At 33.0% G+C, this 7,568-nt stretch overlaps 1 long non-coding RNA gene across 1 annotated transcript; it reads right to left on the bottom strand.

Moving 5' to 3' along the window:
- Window positions 1–4,503: 4,503 nt before the first annotated feature.
- LOC111703698 (uncharacterized) lies at window positions 4,504–6,842 on the bottom strand. The gene is made up of 2 exons (XR_002765668.1): window positions 6,656–6,842; window positions 4,504–5,382 (listed from the first exon to the last, which is right to left on the bottom strand). It is a non-coding gene; the product is annotated as an uncharacterized LOC111703698 (long non-coding RNA).
- Between the last annotated feature and the right edge of the window lie 726 nt (window positions 6,843–7,568).

The following is a 7,568-nucleotide window of genomic DNA, read 5'->3' as shown; positions in this document are numbered from 1 at the left end:
TAATACTCGCTAACAAGCATATATTATAATGGCAGAAGTATCAAATATACGCAATACAGAATATGAAAATGTTTTATAAGCTGGGTAAGTGGATAGTATGCGAGAATTATAGTGTGTTCCAAAAAAAACTATAAACTATAAAACAAATTGTCAATTGTAAAAATATTTAAATGCTTGTTAATATTATGCCAACACGAAGACACTAAGATCAAATTTTTGGACAGCCTCAACTTTAAAGTCTTGCAAGGCTTTGGCCTTTGGTTTTACCTCTTTAACTCACTTATACTTTTTTGTAGCCCTAGACATATATACATTTCGAGTATGCAACGCATTTTTTCTAGCTAAGGTTTAAAAAGACTGCTCGATTTTTGCGTGAATAATGGTGTTCTTCAGAAAAATTATAGATAGATGAACGTACTATAATAGAATCATTCTGAGAAATAAAAAATTCAAAATCTCACATTTTTTCAGGCAGACCGAGAACCGAGAACAATCAATTTCTAAATTGGTTGTTAACGTTAACAAATGATTTAAACATTTGTCACAAAAATTTAAAAATTGTGTGTGAACAATTTTTTGTACCCCTGCCAGACATAACCTAGCTTGACACCCGGCAGAACCATACTGATTGTCCCACTGACAAAACCAAGTTAAGAGCAATCCCCTCCCCCATTTGCAAAATACTGTGAAACCCTAGTGAAAATTACCCAGCAAGAACGGGAGATGACCGAGGACATCTAAAATTGACTTTCAAGACACGGGATTAGGACGTCCTCAAGACTCCAAATTGGTCCTTCTAAGGTAATCATATTTAGACCGGAAAGACGCTCTTCAGGACGCTTTGTGACATTAACAAAACAGACTGACATTCGTGTAGCAAAAAGCATGTAAACATGATATTCTGTATACAGTATACTTTCAGTATGTTGTACATTATTTATGATTTAATGTTTTAAACTAAGACACAATGACTGCGTTTCAATTAAATACTTAACATGATTAGCTTAAATCATGCGACATACTTAAATTAAATATACTTTGTGATATCTATTTTCTCTAATCTTGTAAATATGTTTATAAAACTTTACTATGCGATAAATACGTAATATGATGGTATTAATCATGTAATATAGATAACATCTTAGGAATTGAAGCTATGTCAATTCCTGTTAACTTTGTGACATAAGCTTTTGAATAAAGTTAGTTGATTGAGACTCTGCTCTGATTATGGCATTAGAAGTAATTTGGTTTTCGTTGAAATATACAAACAAAGACTGTGCCTTGAGGTTTGGCTTTGTTCGATACGGCTTGTAAGAATAGCCAGGCTTGTGTCCTTGTGAGGCATTCAGAGCAGTAGATTGTACCCCTTGTTTGAGATCAACAGATAGCTTGTTGTATAGCTAAGGCTTTTGTCCTTGTGAGGCATTCAGAGCAGTAGATTGTACTCCTTGTTTGAGATTGACAGATGGCTTCTTGTATAGCTAGGCTTGTGTCATTTTGAGCGCTGAAACCCTGTGTTGATATATAACCAGGTTGGATCGCCCTATCATTTGGGATCTATATATATAGCTTGTTTGATAGCTACGCTTGTGCCCTGTCTGGCATTCAGACCCTGGGATTCAATCCTGCTTGAACACTGTATTAGTAGCGAGATTTTAATAGCTACGCTTGTGTCCCTGTGTGTCATTTATAGCCTGGGATTCGGTTCTGGTTGAGTTTGATAGAAGACGGATTGTACCTGGAAACACGTTTCGAGAGCTTGTTATGGAGTAGGTGTTTACTACATTCATTGCTTATAAAAATTGTCGATACTCTTCTAAAAACTTATGGAATTTTGTTGATATTTTTGCGGGTTTCCTTAAAATCCGGGGAAATTGCAATAAAACTTCTGAAGGATTAAAATCCTTTTCTTAATTTTTTTTCTTTACTTTTCCTTTCGTTCTTCTTTCTTCTCTCTTACTTTCTAATTCCGTCGTTGTTTCTTCGTTCTTTAGTTTTCTTTAATTCTTTTAATCTTATCCTTCATTTTTTTATTCTGGAATCTTATTGTTATAATATTTTAACATAATTCTTTGTTTAGTCTGCAGTGATAACCAGAACACTCTGTAATAGGAATACAGAGTTTAGACTCCAGATATGACTTAAATTAGTCCATGAACATTGGACACAGCAATTGTGCAGTGTAAACTGAGGCTTAATGAACAAAAATTAAACGGTTGAGTAATTACTAGCTGAAGGGCCCGGCGTTGCCCATGGAAAATTTTTTGAAAAAGAATAAAAATATGAAAAAAAATTTGAAAAATAAAATTCAGAATTTTTTTTAAGCTTATTACAACCCCTGGCCACCCATGAGTGTCCACAAAAAATTTCAACCCAATCGGTTCAGCCGTTTGGCCGGCTGTACGCAACATATACATATATATACGAATGTCTTTTTTTATTATATAGATTATTTAAGCAGAAGAGAAGATAAGTTTTAGTAGCTAATTTTAGTCGACAGAAATGGAGAGCAGGGAAGAGCAGTCAGACTGTAGCAGCCAGAGCAGGGTCGGTCCTAGGGTTAGGTCATCATTTCGTATATCCTGGATTCCCTGGATCTTAAGATGGAACTGATGCCATCACAATTATCAGTCTTATCTATATCGTTAAATAGCAATTACAATTACAAAAACACGGTACAGGGTCTTTCACAATACATTACCGACAATAATGTATTTCCTTGCTGTTAACTTGATTTAATGTTAAATTTCATTAATACTAAAATGTAATAAAGGTTTAACCGAAAAAATCGGTCAACTTGGGTTCAAGTCTGAATATAGATACGGAGAAATTCGTTTGTTGGTTAAAGCTATTTTTATCTGTGTCTTGCTTAAAATTTTAGAAAATGAATATAAATTAATAAATTAATAATTAATTAATAAATTAAATAGTATCCAATAAGTGTTTCGGTAAACTTTTTGCTTTGTAACAACATCAAACACACTTAAGTATTGCTAAAAAGTGGTCTTTCTATTTCAGAGATTTCTGGGTATTACTGTATCTGCACAAACATAATTTAAACTATCTAGAAAGTTATTTGAGACTGTTCACTTTCAACTTTTTATTTTTCAGATTAAAGAGGGCTCTGCTAAAATTCGAAAAATTTACATTTAAAAGAACAGAGGCCGAATTTAAAGAACTTGTGCAGGGATGTTAACGTTTTCATTTTTTTGAAAACGAAACGATCGTTTTTAAAAACGATCGCTTTTTTTAAAAAGTTCGTTTTTTAAAAATGGTCGTTTTTAAAACGATCGTTTTTCAACACGCTCTTTTTTCAAAAATATCGATTTTCAAACGATCGTTTTTATAAAATTCGTCGTTTCGTTAACGATCGTTAACGAAGGGCATCTGTACTTATCATTGAGTAGTTTTTAAGAAAATATCAAGAAGTTTTAACTCCCCCAAAACTGTTAAACTTCATGTAGAACGACATTCAATAAAGTTGAATGTAATTTTTTTTCCAAAAACGACCGTTTTTATAAAGTTTGTCGTTTCGTTAACGATCGTTAACGACGACCCTTCGTTAACGATCGTTAACATAATTGTCAATAAAAATCTTTTTCAAAAACGATCGTTTTTTTTAAAAATCAATCGTATAAAAACGGTTGCAAATCGTTTTAATAAAAGAGATCGTTTTCAGAAACGATCGTTATTCGTTTTCAAAGTTCAAAACGAGTGGGTCGTTTTTAAAAACGATAGTTTTTTCCTAAAACGATTAACAACCCTACTTGTGCTGCGACTTAAATTTGGGCCGCGGCTGAACCTTGATTGGTTTCATTTAAAATTGTATTAGATTTTTGAAGATTTAAGCCGGCGATCAATTGAAACCTGTTTTTGGGGGATTTGAGACGCGACTTAAATTTATTAAATCGGACACTGAAAGAGTAAATTCAAGTGACTCTCCAAAGTCCAAATGTCCAATTTTTAAAACGGTACATTGATCATTTCAACGGTAAAGTACTTAGTCTGTGTATTTCTAAAATTGCGAAAAAATTCCGTACAGCGTGAACGGTTAACATAACGTATTATCTATGTCGAGTGTAAAAAAAAAATTTTTATATTTATTTTCTACTCCTTCTAGAAAGTAAAAAATCTGTTTAAATAAAAAACAGGTTGCAAACCAAGTGGTTTAACAATTACAAGTGTTCTGCAGCTTTATAATGATAAGTCATGAATCCTAAATTAGTTGACTGATTATACTATTGACTAATTGACTGATTATACTATTGATTAGTTGACTGATTATACTATTGACTAATTGACTGATTATACTATTGACTAATTGACTGATTAGATTATAGGGTACTTTTGTGAATTGTACAGCCCACTCTACAGATGGAGGGACACTTGAAATTACGAAGGTGTTTAAAAGTGAAAATTTGTAACATTCAGACTCAAGACATCTGAAGGAATGAAGCTCTACACTCAAATCCTAAATATAATTAAGTATGATTAACACTTTAGTAAACAAATTTTAATTTTGATTTATTTGTTAGAAATTACGATGTGTAAGATAACTATATTTATATGTAAACTCTTGCCATATGTAACTTTAAACATACAATTCTAATAATATCTATGCAATTTTAAACATAATGCAATTTTGCACAAAAAGAATAGAGTCTTTGCCACAAACCAACATTTTCTCATCTATGAATATACTTTGCTTATCTTTCTGGGTGTCTATTTGTTTGTTTGTCTGTGTGTATCCAATAAACTACAAAACAGCTGAACCGATAGGGCCCAAATTTAGTGTGGGGCCTGGCATGACTCCAGGGAAGGTTTATGGATGCTCTTAATTACAAAAAGTTGTCTCCAAAAGCTTGTTTTATACTGTACAACGAGAAGAAAGAGCCACAATTAAAAGTTAAAAGATAGGATGGGCCCGAATTGCCATAAAAGCCTAGTTCTTGTAGAAATGTGAAAAACGGGTCTTCCCCCCAAAAATCCAATTTTCCAATTTGTGCAGCCATAGGATGGTTTAAACCTTTGATATTTCAAACGTATACATATAGATTTTTTGATCTAAACTTGAAGTTTAAAATATCTTAGGTCTACGACATGGGGTGGCAAAGGTATAGAAATAAGAAAATTAGAGTTTGTGGCAAAAATCTCAATAACACAATAATCCAGCCAGTCTATATTTGCGCATAAAACATGCTGGGTCTACAATTCACTGGGTACACTAGACAGGACGGTAACAGTAAATTCATGTACGGGCTTAATCTGGTTAAATTGAAAATGCGGTCTTCGTCTGCAGTGTTTTATTTAATGTTTAACCGAGCCTCCTATAGTTGTTTCAGGCATTTCCTCAGTCATTTCTCCTCATCTCTGTTCTGAAACCTAAAACCGAGTCCACGATTTAAAAGCAATTAGATGCCCCAGTCAGAATATATATAGAAATATATATTCTGATGAGAATATATATATATTCTCATCAAAATATATATATATTCTGATGAGATTATATATATATTCTGATTAGAATATATACATATTCTGAGGAGAATATATATATATATATATATAAGATTACTAGGTGATATAAAGATTGTGAATCCCTAAAATCCAGGATGAAGGTTGTACCATGTTATCGAAGGGGTTCAGTTTTAGATTCATGAAGTAGTCTTTTACCGTATTTTTTCTGCTCTCTGCTTTATTTTAGCATAATATAAGAGTAAGACTGGGAGCCTAAGCAGAGGTTCAGTTTACCACTGAAAATATCAGGCAATCAGGCACTACGCCTACGATCGTTTCGTTATGATAACGACCACAAAAAATCGAAAACGAAACGATCGTTTTTAAAAACGATCGTTTTTTAAAAAGTTCGTTTTTTTAAAATGGTCGTTTTTAAAACGATCGTTTTTCAAAACGATCGTTTTTATAAAATTCGTCGTTTTGTTAACGATCGTTAACGACGGACCTTCGTTAACGATCGTTAACGACAACCTTCGTTAATGCTCGTTAACGGCGACCCTTCGTTAACGATCGTTAACGACGGCCCTTCGTTAACGATCGTTAACGACAACCTTCGTTAATGCTCGTTAACGGCGACCCTTCGTTAACGATCGTTAACGACGACCCTTCGTTAACGATCGTTAACGACGACCCTTCGTTAACGATCGTTAACGACGACCCTTCGTTAACGACGACCCTTCGTTAACGATCGTTAACATAATTGTCAATAAAAAAAAATTTCAAAAACGATCGTTTTTTCAAAAACGATCGTTTTTTTAAAAACAATCGTATAAAAAACGATCGCAAATCGTTTTAATAAAAACGATCGTTTTCAAAAACGATCGCTATTCGTTTTCTAAAAGTTCATAACGAGTGGGTCGTTTTTAAAAACGATCGTTTTTTTCTGAAAACGAAACGATCGTTTTTGAAAACGAAACAAAAAACGATCGTTTAACGATCGTTTAACGATCGTTTACAAAAACAATTAACAACCCTAATTACGCCTCATAACTTTGTTTTAGGTCTTAACTCATGGATTTTAAAGAAAAGTCAGACATTGGATAGCCGCAGTCTAATACTTTTGAAGGGAAAAGAGGTCTTATCCCCCCCCCTCCAAGTAAACTGAGTTGACCCTCTTTAAAGCTAGATAAGATTTCACCTAAGTTAATTTCAGGATGTGCTGCTGCAAGATTCCTCAAGAAGATGCAGAAGTTCTGAATTGTTTTGAGATATTTTTAATTTGTATAATTATTGATATGTATAACAAAAAACAGTCATGGATTATTTTGCGACGCATTCATATTATAGTTAATATTTCATAACATTTTTGATTTGTTTTTGGAAATAATATTCCGCTCGCGCTGGATTTTTTGAACATTCCTGAAAAATGTGAAAATGTCGTCTTAATTATCAAAAATCCTCGAAACAGGAATAAATGTTTTCAAAATTAAGTATCAGATCATAAAAAAAAATAAAATGAAGTTACAACTCGGATCGTAAAAAATCAATTTAATTTCAAACAAATCATTCAGATGTTCCAACCTACGTTTTTTTTCGACGCATTCGGATATAGTTAATAGTTCATATTTTTTTTTGTGCTTGAAACAACGTTTTATCCGCCATGTGTAATCATTCAAAGCATCGAGAGCAGAGACACCTGGCTGCCAACTATTTCGGCGTAGTTTGATAATGCATTGTATACAAAACAAATAAAAAATATTATTAAAAATTAACTAAATATGAATGCGTCGAAAAATTATTGGTTGTAATATCTGAATGCTCTGTTTGGAATTAAACTGATTTTTTTACGATCCGAGTTGAATGTTGCTACTTTCTGAATTTGTAAAGACGCTGCGTTCTTCAGCATGAGTCTTTTCTCCTTTTAGATGCAAGAGATAAAAGTAAGATTAGTAGCGATCAAAAGCGCTTATTTTTCGCCGTAAGCCTATACCCTCTTTCATTTTTCGCGAACACTTCCTTTAAAAAGACTATTAAGGTAAAATGAAAGGGGGACTAGACTAAAGCCTAAACAGTTTATGGGGTTGATCGTAACGCTAAATGTAAATATAAAT

This window comes from Eurytemora carolleeae, unplaced genomic scaffold, assembly GCF_000591075.1.
Source record: "Eurytemora carolleeae unplaced genomic scaffold, Eaff_2.0 scaffold453, whole genome shotgun sequence".
In the NCBI taxonomy this organism is placed as follows: domain Eukaryota; kingdom Metazoa; phylum Arthropoda; class Copepoda; order Calanoida; family Temoridae; genus Eurytemora; species Eurytemora carolleeae.
The sequence above is the reverse complement of the archived record's forward strand: the minus strand, read 5'-3'. Positions and strand labels throughout refer to the sequence as shown.